Consider the following 15,930-nt stretch of genomic DNA (forward strand, 5'->3'; position numbering starts at 1 on the left):
TTTATTATTGACTAGAATTTTAAAATGCATTTAGATTGATGCAATTCTTACTTGGAAGTTATGATTTCTAAAATTTCATAGAAAAATAGTATTTGAAGGATTTCTTGTCATGTGTAGAAACAAAGATTTTTATAAATATAGTTATTATGTTGCTGTTTCATGTTTTAAGTTACCGAAGACTCTGAGTCTACCATTTGGATATAGTTAAGACTCACAGGCAAGCACAGCCATTTCTCAGCCGTTTGGTTACTATAATAAAGTAGTTCAGGCCAGGTAATGTTTAAATAACACAGATTTTTTTTTCTCCTAGTTCGGGAGCCTAGGGCATCCAAAATCAGGGGAAGAACATATTTGATATGTAGAAATAGCATAACAGCGTTCATCTGTTTCAGAGCTGATTCTTGCTTGTTGTAGCCACACATGGGAGAATAACCATGAGTGATAGACTATATCCCACAAACATTTTTTTTTCATTTCTGAGGGCTCTACCCTATATGACCTAATCATCTCGCAAAAAAAACCCACCTATTGATGCTATATCATTGGGTTCTAAGTTCCAATACACTAAATTTTAGATGATACAAATTTATAAACTGTAACAAGTTGTATAAAAAATTGTATATTAGAAAAGAAAGAGATACTTTAGATATATCTTAATTAGAAGTTGTTGCTATGAAGATGAAGCTGGACTAAACTGAAATAATACTTCTTATGTATTGACTATGGTATCATAGCTGTTTTTCTCTAATTGAGTCTTAGAAGGGGATATAAAACTTACAGATGCCACCCACTATCAAAGTCCTAATGAGACAATTGCCATATAGATTTTGGCTTGGGCTATTGCTGTAGTTGTCAAATTTTTGGAGTGAAAATCTTATTTTCATAAGGGACTAAACATTGTTTATATTAATGTCCTGCTTTTACTTTTTCTTTACACATGAAAGAACTTAAACTATCAATATGAAAGTTTAAGACTGGCACAAAATTCAAAAGACCAAATTGTCCATTTGTTTTACTTGATCTGGACTTGTTATTTGAAGATAAAAGCAAAGCATAAACTACACTTCCTTTCTTATACAAACAATCTGCATATGACATAATGTCTTACATTTATAACCATCAGACATGTTTGCTGTTTTATGCACATTCTTGATGTTTTTTTTTTCCAAGAGACTATTCTAACCATGCTTTGTTGACAGCATCTTAATTGTTTAATATTAAAAGCAGCTGTGTCTTGACTCAATTACAGGATCCTGTTTGTCATCATTCTTCTCCAGAAATAAATTAAATGTTAACGTCAGCTACAAGGAAATGTGCTCACATAGGCATTTCTATTCTTGACCTCTTTGCTTCTTAAGTGTATCAAATGGAAACACTCAAGGAAATGACTTTGTTACAATGCCAGGTCTGTTGGCACATAGCACCCAAAAGATGCTGGTCTTGGCTGTAACTAAAACAACATAAAAATGGGTTGTTTTTTTAGGTATGCTACTCAACTTAGGGATTTTTGTGTGCATATTTTAATGTAATCATCTTATCTTCATAAAATATAATAGAACATATGTTTTCAGAAGGGTCCTTTTGATTTCCTCAAATGTTGAGCAATGGATCATGTGAATAGTTGTGAGCACTTAAAAAGGAACTGTTAGACAAAATGAGGAAAAAGAAAGGAATTGTGAGGGGCTCATTTGAGAATAATGAGGAAGGGTGGTGGTTTACCAAACAGAATAAAAAGGGGGTTACTAAATACTCACATTGTGTTAGAGGAAGGCATATTCTTCCAATTCAGATTCATGCTCTCTTCAGATAACTTACAGAAAGGCATAGCAAGTCAATAAGCAAATCACGTCTTTTTATTTAGAACTGGAAGCAAAACATCCATAACGGGAAGCAACATGGACAGCAGGACTGAGGACAGCACTTGGGGAGTTCGGGTGGCATTATTGTGAATTACTTAAGTCAGGGGTGTTTGTAGGTTCAAGCCACTTTACTGTTCCCTCCTTCGCTTTTCATTATGTCATTAAGTTATACCAAGGCTACACCAGCCCAAGTCATGGAAAATTAGTAATGTCAGGAGGCAGTGTGCTGGGATCGATTTTCTTGTAAATTTGCCTCTAATGTTTCAGTGACACAAAGGGTAAGGCGTGATGTGGTCAGTGGGGTGAGTGGCATGCCCGGGCCCCGAGTGTACCCTCATGTGTCCCGCTGGCAATGATTCTGAGGATCTCTGAGTGGCCAAAGCAGATTATTTCCACTTTTTAACTGACCAGAGAATTTACAGTCAGTCTGATTAAGAGCGAAACAACAGGGAGATGATTTAATTAAAGGATATAATCACTGTCCCTGATCTCTGGCTTCTTGCCAAGTAATCCATTCTGAATGAGCTAGAATTATTTTTGACCAGTCGGAAGTTAGAGTCCAAAGTTTATACTTTTAAAAATCAACTGGCAATCCTTATATAATATAGCTTTGGGCATAAAATTTAAGAACTGTTCATAAAAAATACATAATGTATTTATATACTTATACGAAGCCTAATATAATATAGAAATATATGTTTCCTTTTTCTTTGGAAGACCTAGTATTCACTATAGGAAAAATAACTAAATTTACCATGGAATTGGAATAGGTAAGGTTGGAGATGAAATTTTGGGATTGACTGTGGTATGACTTTTAAAGAGGAGTAGGATTTTTGAACCATGGTGAATTAAAATTTCCCAGATTCACGTTTGAAACAAATAGCCTTTGGATGAAAAATCAGGACTGATTTAATGTTGATAAAAGATGCAATATCAAATTTATAGTGGTAAAAATAAATATAAAGCCATTGATGGTTAAGATTTCATATTCATTTTTATAAGCACAATCAACTTATTTTTTACCTTGGGTAGGTATAACCAAATTTTTATAAGATTAAATTAAAACTTCCATTATTAAACATATGTTAACAAGTATAATTTCAAAATAATTGGTCTTAAATTTTTAATAGGTGATATAATCTCAAAACTAAAAGAGAAACTTTCTACATTAAAAAAAATAAGTATTAATAAAAAGAATGAAGACTGTGGGGCTGGAGGACTGGTTCAGCAGTGAGGAGCACTTGCTGCTCTTTCAGGAGATAGAAGCTGGCCAGGCCCTTGTAGGATAAGGACCTAGAAAGTAAGCAATATTGAATTTTGTCTCTGACTGCATAGAAATGTCATTTGTGCTGTGTGCATTTCTGTCCTTTCTAGGGGCCCAAGATGCTAGAGGTCAATTCTGCTTTCCTGGTTTTGTTTCTTGTCTCCCTTCTCATAAATGATCAAAACCACAAGGGGGAAAAGGACATGACAACACTGAAAGGCACTTGGACCCCTTGTGCCAAACTGGATGACCAGCTCATCTCCCCTGTGCCTCATCTTAGTTTTTGCCACAGGCCCATCAAAAGAAGCTGGAATAAGTCCTTTATCAAAGTTCCACTATAAAGGTGTCTTCTATTTCTTTGAATCTTTCATTTATAATCCTACAAACTCTAAAAGAGATTTTCAAACTCAGTCTCCCTTTGTCCATGGATTTAATTCTTCAAATTAATAACAAAAGGCCAGCTTTGCTATGGTGGGCATTGAATTGTCTGGGACCTATCCACCTACAGTTATACTCACTTGAGGTAAGAATAAAACCCTGGATCATTCTCAAAGACTCCATTCTTCCCACATCAACATGGAAGACTTAATTTTATTTCCCACTTTCTCTTCTATCAGGTTCAGTGTAACTGGATTTATGTTGAGGTCTTTGATCCACTTGGACTTGAGTTTTGTGCAGGGTGATAGATGTGGATCTATTTGTGTTCTTCTACATGCTGCCATCCAGTTATGCCATCACCATTTGCTGAGATGCTTTCTTTTTTCCATTGTATAGTTTTGGCTTGTCAGAAATCAGGTGTTCATAGGTGTGTGGATTAATGTCAGGGTCTTCGAGTCTATTCCATTGATTCACAGGGTGGAGCTCCTGGAGTGCAGTCGAAGAGATGGAGGAGGGATTATACGAGCAAAGGGGTCAAGATCATGATGGGGAGCCCACAGAGACAGCTGACCTGAGCTAGTGGGAGCTCAAGGATTCTGGACTGACAGCTGAGGAACCTGCATGGGACTGAACTGAACTAGGCCCTCTGAATGTGGGTGACAGTTGTGTAGCTTGGGCAATTTGTGGGCCACTGGCATCCCTAGGGCGTGAACTGGCTTTTTGAAGCCCATTCCCTATACAGGGATACCTTACTCAGCCTAGATACATGGGAGAGGAGCTTGGTTCTGCCTTAACTTAATATGCCAAACTTTGTTGACTCCCCATTGGAGGCCTTACCCTCTCTGAGGAGTGGATGGGGAATGGAGTGGGGGGGAAGTGTGGTTGGTATGTAAAATGGAAAAAAACTTGTAAATAAAAACAGAAAAATGAAAAAAAGACAATTCTATGAGTAATAAGAATATATGTTCATAATCTTTAAGTTTTCTGAATTTCATGAAAAGTAATGCTTAATACTCTCTGAAAAATATTCTGAGAAACTAACTAGAGTGCCTCACATATTTGCAGACCTTTAGTGTCCTCAGTACACATGCACACCCACACCCACACACACACACACACACACACACACACACACACACACAGAGAGAGAGAGAGAGAGAGAGAGAGAGAGAGAGAGAGAGAGAGAGAGAGAGAGAATGAAAATTGTAGTCCTCCATGCATTGTTTATTAACTAGGAGTTCATTATACCAATTCACACATCCTGACAAAGACATCTAGCTCTCTGAAGAGTGGTGGTCTATTGCAAACCTGGGCTACCCTCCTGTGGCTCCAAAGAACACCTTCTATTTACATCTTGGTATGTTTCTCACCATCAAAATGCCAAGTTTTTATATATGCTATCTAAATCCCGGCAAATGATTCAATAGCAACAAAAAATAAATATAAAACATACAATTAAATATTCTTACTACATTGTATAAGTACATCTATGCACAACTTGAGCCAAATGTAATAGAGGATGGGAGGAAGGAAAAGAAAGATAGAAATAAAGAAAAGGTAGGTAGAGAAGGGATTGGAGGTGTGGAAATGGGAGTAAAAAGGGAGAAAGGGAGAAAGGAAGAACTAGATATATGTAGATATAATAAACTAGTTATTCTATTCAAGTTCTCCTATCTCCTCCTAAAATAATAGCAGTTTCTTTCATCAAATAGCCATTGAAGGAAGAATTTCCTCTCAGAAATGATGTGAATGAGATGTTCAGTAATTGGACAGCATTTCCACAATAATTCATAGCTGGGGGCCTTTATTCTTTCATCAAATTCAAGTTTCTGTCATTTTTTAAATGAATACAAATAAATCATCACAAGTGGAACACCCCAGGAACCTTTGTTGGAAGACAAATGGCTACAATCACTTCAGCACCATGTGCTAACACAGTTCGTATTAACAGCATGGCTACAATCTTATTTTGGAAATGAATAAAGAGATGAAAAGAAAACATGCTTAGTTTGTGGTTTAATTTTTTCAATAACTATTTATGTCTATTTTCCACCAAAAGGTACAAAACTGCCAAGATGTGCTCTTGATAAGGGAAAGAAGGACATAACGCAGATAGATCAGACATTTTTCCCTTCTACTCATAAATTTCAATGAAGCTATACTAGTTTAATAAATCATCATCTAAAGCTGAGGTAATCTTTATATATAAACTTGACAACAGAAAACTAGACATTGATTTCTCTACCTTGCCAATCTAACATACTTACATCCTGGTATTATTCTGCTTTATGATGTATGGCAATTTTCTAGTTATTTCACCTAATTATGAAACAACCCCACCTTTGCATACAACACTGAAGTGAACCAAAATATAATAATAAAAACTTTCTGAATGCTTACTGTATCATCTTCAAGCACCATATTCAACACTTGTTGTTTTCAAGCCTTTATTAATGGTACAATGCCTCCACTATTCGCCCAAAAACAATTAATTAGAATATCTCTAAATTATATCAAATGTGTTTACTTCTTTTTCTATTAAAATTATCTTTATCTTATATTTAATAGACAATATATGGAGTGCAGAAATTGAAGGAACTTTTAGCCACATATACTTGCTCTGAATGATTCTGATTTTGATATTCTTTCTTAGGAGTACTGATTTATTTAAACTTTCTCATGACTAAAAGAATTATTAGAGTAATCTTAATGATTCATGTATATACAGGCATGTATAAGACCTACACATAACAGAAGCTAAAATATTTTAAATGAAATAAAATGAAAATATTAAAATTAGTAATAATAATATTAAAGGTCAGGATCTCAATTGTTTCGGGCAAATGGGAGCATACTGCATACTGCAAGCTTCCCGGTGGTTCTCCGTTCTCTTCCTCCCCAACTCACTGTAGGAGTGCTGAGATACCCATAATTACATGGATCCTGGGAGTAGAAATTAAGTTACCATGCTTTCTCAAGAGGCACATTTACAGTTCAAGCTAATCACTTATCTCACTTATCCAGAGGGCCTGGTCCAGTTCCATGGGGGCTCCTCAGCTGTTGGTTCACAGTTCACGTGTTTCCACTAGTTTGGCTGTTTGTCCCTGTGCTTTTTCCAATTGTGGTCTCAATATCTCTTGCTCATATAATCCCTCTTCTCTCTTGATGATTGGACTCCTGGAGCTCCACCTGGGGTTTGGCCATGAATCTCTGCATCTGCTTCCATCAGTCACTGGATGAGAGTTCTATCATGACAGTTAGGGTGTTTAGCCATCCAATCACCAGAGTAGGTCAGCTCAGGCACTCTCTCAACCATTGCCAGTAGTCTATAGTGGAGGTGTCTTTGTGGATTTCTGGGGACCTGTCTAGCACTCTGCTTCTTCCTATTCCCATGGGGTCTTCATTTATCATGGTGTCTCTTTCCTTGTTCTCCCACCCTGTTCCTGATCCAGCTAGGACCTCCCACTCCCCTAAGCTCTCTTTCTCCCGACCCTTGCCCTCCATTAACCCCCCTCACCCCCAGTTTGCTCATGCAGATCTCATCCATTTCTCTGTTGCTGGGTGATCCCTGTGTCATTTTAGGGTCCTCTTTACTAGGTAGCCTCCCTGGTGTTGTGAGTTGCAGTCTGGTTATTCTTTGCTTTACATCTAGTATCTACTTATGAGTGAGTACATATCAGTTTGTCTTTCTGAGTCTGGTTTACCTCACTCAGAATGATATTTTCTGGGACCGGGACCTGTCCTTGGTGCATGAGCTGGCTTTTTGGAACCTAGGGCCTATGCTGAGATGCTTTGTTCAGCCTTGGGCAGGGAGGAGGGGATTGGACCTGCCTCAACTGAATCTGCCAGACTTGGCTGACTCCCCAGGGGAGACCTTGCCTTGAAAGAGGTGGGAATGGGGGATGTATTGGGGAGGAAGGCTAGAGGATGGGAAGAGGGAGGCCAGGGGAATCCATGGCTAATATGTAAAATTAAATTAATTATAAAACAAAAATATTTATTAAAAACATATTTTGTGAATCAGGAAGCTTGGGGATTTTTTAAGGAAAACCAAAACTTTATAGAAAATTAAGAGTTTTAGCTGAGAGCTAAGTTTGAGGATTCTTATTTTGAATTTGCATATTAGCATTGATTTTTCAAATCAGTATTTAAAGGGAATAAGTAGGTCATTACTGACTTTTCTGTTTTACTGGCCCCGATGCTTTGGCTTTCCTTTGTCTTTAGAAAGTTCCGTATTTAACTCCTTGTCCTGAAGCAGGTTTTGCTGAGCTGCTTAGCCTTGGCAGTGGGCGCCTTTGAGGCTTAGAAGTGCCTCAGATTTCCATGGGCCAGCTGACATGTCTTCTTTTGAAGCACTGTGACAGTCAGCAAGAAGATCCTGGGGAGCTTCTGAAACCCAAGGCACCTGCTACCACCTCTCATTGAAGACTGCTTCAGAGGCAGAAGTGGGTTTCCAAGCTATAATTAGCTCTCCTCACATGCATGCATATGCACTAGAACTTCTGTTTGACCAGTTGCATGAAGGTGCTAAAGCCCTCAATGTAGGATCAGGAAGCAGAATTCTCATGATGTGTTTTGCACAGATGGTTGCACAAAATGGAAAAGTCATAGGAATTGATCACATTAAAGAACTAGTAAATGACTCAATAAAAAATGTCAAAAAGGACGATCCAATGCTTCTGACCTCGGGACCTATCCAGCTGGTTGTGGTTGATGGAAGAATGGGATATGCTGAAGAAGCCCCATACCACGCTATTCATGTAGGAACTGCAGCCCCAGTTGTGCCCTAGGCACTAATAGACCAGTTAAAGCCTGGTGGAAGATTGATACTGCCAGTCAGTTCTGCAGGAGGAAACCAAATGTTGGAGCAGTATGGCAAACTACAAGATGGCAATGTCAAAATGAAGCCTCTGATGAGGGTGATATATGTGCCTTTAACAGATAAAGATAAAGAAAAGCAGTGGTCCAGGTGGAAGTGATTTTCTCTTCTACTCTTTCTTCTTCCACACATTCAAGGTGAAAGGGTGTGGACTTTAAGACATTAGACTGCAAGGGCTGTCTTTGGTGGCTTCCTTCATGCTATTCCATTAAAGCATCAGAAACTCATCACATGAAAAAAATTAAATTAAAAAAGAGGCACATTTACTTGCTGAGTCATCTTTCCAGACCTCCATTCATGGATGAATCTCTCTCCTTGTACCTTCATCTAGTCAACAAAACCTTGCCCTGTATTTAAAGTTTAGAAACAGATGTTTGTTTGTTTTTGTTTTTGTTTTTTTTCCTACAGCTATTATAAGCAGCCTGCTGTCTTCAGAACTACTTGTTCTCTCCTAGTCCTAAGTGGTTTGAAATACCTACCCTCTTCATTAGAGTGGGGTGGGGTTGACGTTTCAGATAATTTCATTCTTTTCTCTACATTGCCATGCTGTATCTGCATACTTTGCAGTGATCAGGATACATATTTTTTTTTAATTCTAGAAGCTCTATCTCTGTCTCTCGTTTTGAAAACCAGTCTCTCCTAGATAGCTCAGGAACCCAGGGGAAAACGAAGTGCTGCTGTTCTACTACAGGTGCATATCAATAGTGACACTCTACTAAACTCATAGATTAGTGTTTTGCTCTGCCTTCATCAGAGAAGTTTCCTCCTTCAGCAGATGGGAAGCAATACAGAAACATACAGCCAGATAATATGCAGAGAGTGAGAGATCTTGAAGCACTCAGCCCTAAACAGAATGTCTTCATCAAATCTCTCCTCTCAGGGCTCAAGGAACCCTGCAGAAGAGAAGGCAGAAATACTGTAAGAGCTAGAGGGGATGGAGCACACCAAGGAAATGCCCTCTAAATCAGTAGGATGGACACACATGTGAAGCCACATAGCATGCATAAGGCCTTTCATGGGTTTCCAACAAATGGGGTCCCACAGCTAAAAGGAAAAAGTGGACATGTGCTCTCATCCATAACCCAGAAATAATCTCCAATTAATAACCACTTGCAAATGAAAAATGTTTACTCCAGGGTTACCTCACTAGGAAACAAATTACTCATAAGGGTAGACTACATGCCCAGCAGTAGGTCGACAACAGAAAACAGATTCAATGGCATCATTAGAAGGTTCTTCACCTCATAATGTTGTGCTGGGTGCTTTTTTAAATTAATTTTAATTTTATTTTATTTATATGTTTCTCTCTTTTTACCCTACATATCCTTATGTTTTCTAGTTTAGTGTTTTTATAAGATTTCTGAGTATGTGAATGGGTGAGTCTCTGAATTTATATTGGTTTCTTGTGACTTTTCTTAGATTATTTTCTTTCTTTTTTTTATTTTGTACTATTCTGACGTATTATCTTTGTTTTAATCTCATATTTTATTTTATTATTATTACTTAGAAGACTGTTTTTTAATGGAAGACAGAAATGGGGATCTGAATGGGAGGGTAGGTGGGGATGACCTGGGAGATGTAGAAGAAGAGTGAACCGTAATCAACATAATCATGATATATTATATAACAAGAAAAATCTATTTTAAACAAACTTTAAAAAAATAAAAACTAGTGTCTCCATCATTACCCTTTTCCTTTTTCTTCTCTCTTCCATGGTAACAAGAAGGAAAACTTTACTACATCACCTTTTTGGAAAGCTTTTATAATTTATTTAAATTTCCACATACAAAAGAAATATACAATGCTTATCTTCCAGAATCTGGCTAATTGTACTTTACATAATGCCAGTTCCCTCTTTTTTTCCTACAGATAATGTGGTATCATTCTTTATGGCTCTCTGTGGTTAGAGGGAGATTCCTAGAGATACAGTTCATGTTGGACAACCTTGTGTTTGTCTTTCTGAACAGGTAATATAGGGAATTTTGATAATCAAGCTCCTTGGCACAGATCCTGAGAAATGGAGTCATAAATTACCAAGTGCTTGGTTATAATACAGTTTAATAAATGTTCAATCAAAGTTCAGTAAATCATCTTGTATTTGAGGGAAGACATCAAAGGTCCAAATATGAAAATTTAAGATGCAAAGTGCAGTGATTTATTTCAAAAGCAAGAGGAAGTCTGACAGAAAGTTGTAATGATGCCATTCCACATAAGTTCATTTAGTTGGCATTACACCACCACTATTTATTCCACTCCAGTAATTGTCAGAATTTTCTCTTACAATATTTTCCTCCTGTTAGAAGAAAGCCCTGGGCATTAGTCATAGCCAAAGAGCAGTGGGTTCTGTCCTTGGGAACAAGGTGCCTGCCAGCATCAGTGTCAGTCAAGAATGATGCCCTTGTTGTTTGGGGCAAAGGCCAGAAAAAGAAGAGACACCAACCCAAGTTGAGAATGAGAGGGTATAGTCTGTCAAGCTCTAAAGAGCCTTGTCCCTGAGGTGACAGGTAATGAGAAAACATCATTCACAGCTTGACCAGGACCAAGGTGGAAATCAGCTTCAACTACCAGAAAACATCTGAGCACGAAATAGACAGTGAAACATTCTTTGTGTAATAATATTTTGTTTTCTCAAATATAAAATGTCAATTTTAATTCTATTTTCTGAGAGGAAAATTTTTTCTCTATTATATTATGATAGTAGAACTTTTATTTTTTTTCTTATGGTTTTCTAGCAAGCTATATTGCTTCAAGACCAAAAATGGACTCTTCAAACATGAAGTGGCAGAATGTTAGCAAGGCCATCCTGCTATTTTTAACCAGATTAAAAATGTGCCATGGCTCTAGCTGCTGCTAACATGCTAGAAATGCCTCAGGCAGTGCTAGAGATTTGGCTGTTTGCTTGGGCACCTGTCTCTTTTCTGACATTGTTAGAATGCCTCCTTTCTTTCTCTGACTGCGTGCTGACCCCACTAGAGCCAAAGATCTCTATGAACTCCCCAAACATTGTTAAGTACTTATTTTGTTAAGCTAGATTACATAAGAATTTATTACCACCAATTTAAATAAAGCCATCACTTATACAAAAAAACGAGAGAAAAAAGATAGTGATTCTGGTTGCAAGACTATATATAGAAAGGGATAAGTATCTGGTTATGCCATGTAATCTAGTTGAAAGCCTGTAACAGCACTGGCTTTTACTACTACCACTATTATGAAAATGTAAGAAGTATCTGTATATATATATGTATGTATGTATGTATTGAGGGCAAGAGGAGATGAACGCACATTTGTAGCAGCAGCTCTTAGTGGTGAGCACATGACAACACATACCCTGTGCATGGGAATATTAGAGGAAAGAGCCACATAGTCACTTACATACACATGATTAGGTCTTGACATCTACAAAAATCAGATTTTTATTTAGAAAACAATTAATTGTAGTGTCTGCTGATAAACTGGTGCTGGATCATAGTCTTTTATGAGAAATGATCACATAATTAACAATTATATGATGTCTTGGAATTAAACCAGATGTGTAAGTTTAAATTGTGTTAAAATGGAAATATCGTTAAAAAGAGACCAATAATAGGTTGTAAGGTTGAAACAATTTTTATTCCAATGACAAATTATATGCTATCTATTAACGATATTGAGCAAGAGTTTAACAAATATAAAGCTATAACTCTACCAGTGATACTTTTCTCGATGTGGGAACTCTACAATTCTGTAGGACAATGCAGGTAAAACACCATGTCCACAGGCTTGTCCAGTGTAAGGGGTCACAAAACAGTGAGTTCTTAAGATTGACCATACTTTGTTCATTCTTGCTAAATCTGATAAGCATTCTCTTATATACATTGTGTATGGTTATCTAAATACTACTTCAAAATGAATAGAATCATTAAAGTTTGCTCTTATTTTTAAAAAGTAAAACAAAGAAAAAATTATCATAACCATAATATGTTGTTTTCTAAAAGATAAAGCTGCCTAGTAGTACACAGACTAGGGTTTTCCATCATTTTTTTTTCATTAACTCAATTTATGTGTGGAAAAAAAAAAGAAAAGAAAGAAAAGCAGAAGCCACAAAACAACATTATTCTGGGGAACATTTTGGCAAGCCAGAGACTTGTCATAGCAGCAAGGCATCTGAGAAGTGTTGATTTTGCTATGCTACAGGGTTCTGTGTCTAGTAGAAAGGAAATGGGACACCTATTGCTCCTCAAACAGGTAAAGACAGGAAGTAATTTTAAGAACATGACACCCAAATATTCAAAATGTGGGGTGGGTAGTTTCTGGTCACTTGGTTGACTATGGATATTCATTATTGTTTAGTGGGGTAGTTACAAGTTGTTATTGGTCATAGTCAGGGAGGAAACAACAAAAGAGATAAGATTCTAGGATCTCATTCTTAAATGGGAAAGGTGAGATATGGAAATGATAGGATAAAAGGATAGACTATTGAATCTACTCTCAAACTGAAAAAGCAACTAACAGTCCCACATATTTTACATTGGTTTGGATTTTGTATATTGATACAAATTTAAGGGTTTTCTTGTTATATTTTACATTTATTTCTATTCTTGTTTAAGGTATTGTACCTATTCATCTCATTTAATAATATAAAGTTTTAATCTTTGAAAATTATTTAGGAAAATAAAGGAATACAGGTTAGTAGTTAGTCATCTGTAACAATCAAACTCATCGTCATGTTAGGTAAGTTTTCAAAGTCAAACATAGATATATTTTAAATTGATAGATGATTTTCAAACATTTCAGAGACCTATAGATTATGGCATTTAAAATGTTTTAATAACAAGGCTTTTCATGACAATGAGAAATGTCTGCTCTTGGCAGCACCAGTTTATTTCAAAAAAGGATGATGGACATTGAAGAACCACCATCCGGAGTTTGATTTCTCCATGGCAAAGCTAGCCATTTGGACAAGAAACTGCCTTTGCCTTGACTGCTAGCAGTATACTGTCCAAATTGGACAAATAGGACACAAAAGAAGGTGACTGACAAACTTTGCTAGGAAAAGATAGAATGGTACTTCAAAATTTCCTGCTTCACAAAAAATTCTGTCAGATATTCTAGGCCTTTAGGCTGAAGACAGATGCCCCAACATTGCAGAGGACCTTAGGGTTACTCTTCAGGCAGCCAGCTATTTCTGGCATTTCTATAGTTTTGGTAGTTGCTTGCTCTGCACATTCTGTTTACTTAGGTAATATGATATCCTCCTCAGGTATCTGATGGGGTTGAAGACTAGATAGTTACAGTTATACTTTTCCTTAGTTATGATAGAAAGTAAATTAGATACAAAACTTTTGTCTTGCCAAGAAAGAATAGATAATGCAGTATTTCTCTGAATTTGCCAAATCCTAATGGACTGGATATTGTGAACATATTTCTTACATGATAATTGTTCTTTCTGTATATAGTTTCATTTGTTAAATGTAATACCTTTCCTCTTATTTAGACAATACCTGGTAATGGCTCTCATTGTATATTATTATGTATTTATTATGTTAAAGTTAAAATCCTTCCCTTTTTTAGACAAAAAGGTGATATGTTTCAGGAGATTTATTTGTGTTTTCACTCTGAGACCACCAATGAAGTGGACAATAGAGTTTTTTAGTGGAATCAGAGGTATATAGAGGGATATGGAGATAATAGGTAGTGGCTTAAAAGATGAGTGATCTTTTTCCATTGTGGAAGGTGGAGAAGAGGATGAGGTCATCATTTCTCCATTGCTATGTGGCTCAATCAGGTTTATTTTCTAATATTTGACTCCCAAGCTTTATTGAATAATAAAACATTAAAAGTAGCTGCAATAAATATTCTTTACAAATGGAGTGCATATGAGTAAGTTATATAAAAAATATTACCTTGAATGTATCTTTAAAAATGTAAAGGCACTGGAGTTTTATTTAAATATTGAATTGGGGAAAAGTGAAAATTAAGAAAAAATAAATTTTTATATAAACTTCCACAGAAGCCCTTAAATAACCATGACAAGAACTCTAGTGACTAGAGTCCACAAGAACCTTTGATTATTTTTCTCTCACAATTTCTTACCTTTGTGTTTGTTTTCTATGCTTTCTTCCAAACATCCAAGTCAATGATTAAAATGCCAAGTATTTTATGAGCATGGGAAAATAGTGAAGCTTTAAAAGATCCATGTTGCTAGGCTGCAGGAATATCTAGGAAAAAGAAAGGGAGATTCTGGTTTTTCTATGACTCTGATGCATTAGAGATGATGCAAGATCAGGCTAGGCTTTCACCACAAAACCAAGAAAAAAGAGAAAAAAAGAGAATAAAAACAAGAAAGGAACTCAGAATTAAAAAAAGTGTCCTTGTCAGCCTGAAATCACACAGAGATACTCCATGTTATGAAGATCTGAATCAGAAAAATACTTATTTATCTCTTTGTTTTCTACATCCTGTAAGGAATATTTATTTAATAGGTATTATTTGCCATAGATAGGTAGTTTGCAGATTTCAGAAATAAATGCTCCATTTTTTCATAATCTGGTAACAATTGTGTGAAGAAAAGTCAAACCTGACTTTCTAATGTGGGCATGTACACTATGTACAACGTCTTCCTCTTATTGTGCATTGAAATGAACAGCATAGAATAAAAAGGATTTAAAAGTATGCCGTTTGTGATATTGGACTCTGAGTATAATTGTAACCTTTGCTATTCAAGAAAGTTTTGCTAGAGTTCATTAATCTGGCAAAACAGATCTGTAGTTGTGATCAAACCTGGAGAGGGCCATTAGGAAGTTGCAGACTCTGGGTCTTCCTAAGAAACAGTGTGTTTCCTGCTGTCTAGTGCTGATTCAATGTAATATCTGAATGCTGTGTTATCAAAGTGCTCTGTTCCAGAAGAAGTTAATTCCTCATTAGCATCCTGGGAAGTAAAGTAGATACAGTGAAATTGAAAAAAAAATAAGATCTCATTTTAACACAAATAAGTTTTAATCTCATCCATGTGTGGGAACAGGAGAGAGACCAAGATGAATACAATTGAGTGTGTAAAGAAGACAACAGAGAGCCAAATGTAGAATATAAAACTAGGAAGCTCAAATATATAAATAGATTTAAAGTACACATGTGTATTAAATGGATCAATTTCAATATAATATTCTCCCAAATTTTGTTCTCAACTGAATTAGTTCTAAGACATTACTCAGATTCAAACATGAGGGATAAATCAATGATGATGAAGTGAGGGAAATTATGATTGATAAACCACCCATATGGCTGTCACTCATACACTAAATGGCAGTAATGACCTTTCAGAAGTTATCTGTTACCGTTACTTTTCTCTACAAACAAAATACAATATTAATAACATATAACTTCCCGAGTGTTGACATTGTCATTCCCTTTTCACTTCCTATTTCCACTTTCTTGTGAGTTTTTTCTTTCCATTTTTGTTTAAACTATCTCTTACGAGAAGCTTATCCACTCAGAACTGAAGAACTTTATCCACTAGCCCCTGGAGGGCATAATTCTCATGAGTTGTGCCATGTTGAGCATGTATGAGA

At 36.3% G+C, this 15,930-nt stretch overlaps 1 pseudogene; it reads left to right on the forward strand.

Annotated features, from left to right (window-relative positions):
* The first annotated feature begins 7,952 nt into the window (after window positions 1–7,952).
* Window positions 7,953–8,480, forward strand: LOC128101787 (protein-L-isoaspartate(D-aspartate) O-methyltransferase-like; annotated as a pseudogene).
* Window positions 8,481–15,930: the final 7,450 nt, after the last annotated feature.

The sequence above is a fragment of the Peromyscus californicus genome, unplaced genomic scaffold (genome assembly GCF_007827085.1).
Source record: "Peromyscus californicus insignis strain IS unplaced genomic scaffold, ASM782708v3 Scaffold_7__1_contigs__length_154581171, whole genome shotgun sequence".
NCBI lineage: Eukaryota > Metazoa > Chordata > Mammalia > Rodentia > Cricetidae > Peromyscus > Peromyscus californicus.